General features: G+C 35.5%; 1 non-coding gene across 1 annotated transcript; it reads left to right on the forward strand.

Moving 5' to 3' along the window:
- Positions 1-1,220: 1,220 nt before the first annotated feature.
- Positions 1,221-1,358, forward strand: LOC126002680 (small nucleolar RNA SNORA51). Its single transcript, XR_007493356.1, has one exon. It is a non-coding gene; the product is annotated as a small nucleolar RNA SNORA51 (small nucleolar RNA).
- The last annotated feature ends 209 nt before the right edge of the window (positions 1,359-1,567 follow it).

Genomic DNA, 1,567 nt, shown 5'->3' on the forward strand with positions numbered 1-1,567 from the left:
TGAGAAATCAAACAACTTATGATCCTACTAAACCTGAAAATTGAAAAACATTCACATCTTCCTTGGCACAACATCGTTTTCAAATCGATATGACATCGCTTGGCTCCAATTATAGTCAGCATAATTTTGGCTTCTATTCTTATGTGGATAACAGCCAAATTCATCTGTCTTCTATGTCCAATCCTAGCATCTTTGTTTAGTTCCTCAACTAAGATTCTGTTTTAAATAGGCTGAAACATCACTGTAAAGAGATTTTCCTGAGTAATTTAAGGTATCTTTGTCAAATCAAATAGTTTTCCTCTAAAGCTTTGTTCTCAGCTCAGTGGTTCTGAGAGTGCAGCTTTCTTTCTATAACTTGCAGAGACTTCTTTGCCTCCTTTCAAAAGAACTTGCTTAGATTAATATAGTTTTTGGCTGATTTCTCTTCGTATTCATTGCCCTCTTTGAGGCCTGAAAAACACAGATACAGGCTTTCCCAGGCAGGCTATTTTTGAGGGCAAAGTGTGTGTTCCCATCCTCTCTCTTACAATTTGACTTTAAAATTTTGTTTCTACATTTATTTATAAAAACCTAGCCATCGGTTGTGCAGGTCTAAGGTCTGATGTCCAAAAGATTTATTGTTCACCCTTCAGAAACCTGAAGACTTAATTCCTTGTCTCCTTTTCGGAAAAGGGAAGCAAGTCCCTTGATTTCTGATTTGGGTCAGCCAAGGGGTGCAGTGTAAGTAGGTAGAGAACAGGACTGTGGGGACAACTAGAATGATTCCTGGTAAACCTTGGCACTGGTAGCAACTTGTCTCTTTCATGTTTCCAGTTGATACCATGCACTCTTATGATTTTGTCACACTGTAATCTCAAATATTGAGCTTTTGTCTTAGAGCTTCTTCTTTTTGACTCTCCAGTGTAAGGTTCTTCCTTATGGTATTAATTTATAGGTTATGCCATCCCTCAAACAACTTTTCCATCATTTCTGAAATTAATTCCCATTATTAAATTTTCTCGTTTAGTGCAGTCACAGAAATAATTACACTGAGAACTATCATAACAAATTGTGACTGAATAAGGGAAGTAGAAAGCCTGTCTAGAGTACAGGCCTGTGTGGGGTGGGGAGGAAGGACACTTGGGATATTGGTCATGGGAATGTTGCACTGTTGAAGTATTTTTTGTATATATATACATATATATGTATATATATTTATATAAATAAAAAAGAAAAGATAAGGCCTCCCAATTCTTACCACAGGCTGTGTTCTTTACACTGACTGTATGAAAGAGGAGGTACAGTAAGTGCACCCCATATACATATACACCTCAATCCAGGCCCTTTGCCTGGTCTATATTGTGAATTGGGTGACAAAAAAAATAAATTCTCTTTCATGGTAAAAGAAATAAGATTTTCTTTGCCGACTAGTCTCTAGGTGAAAAACGATCAATTCTTAGCAATATGTAAATGTTTATGAGTTAAGATGCAAATTTTATTATTGGCACTTTATGATAAATTTACAAAGACTTCATAAAGATCTATGTTATATATGAATAAGTTTAATCATATAACTAACATGAAATTT

Source organism: Suncus etruscus, chromosome 2 (genome assembly GCF_024139225.1).
Source record: "Suncus etruscus isolate mSunEtr1 chromosome 2, mSunEtr1.pri.cur, whole genome shotgun sequence".
Lineage (NCBI taxonomy): Eukaryota > Metazoa > Chordata > Mammalia > Eulipotyphla > Soricidae > Suncus > Suncus etruscus.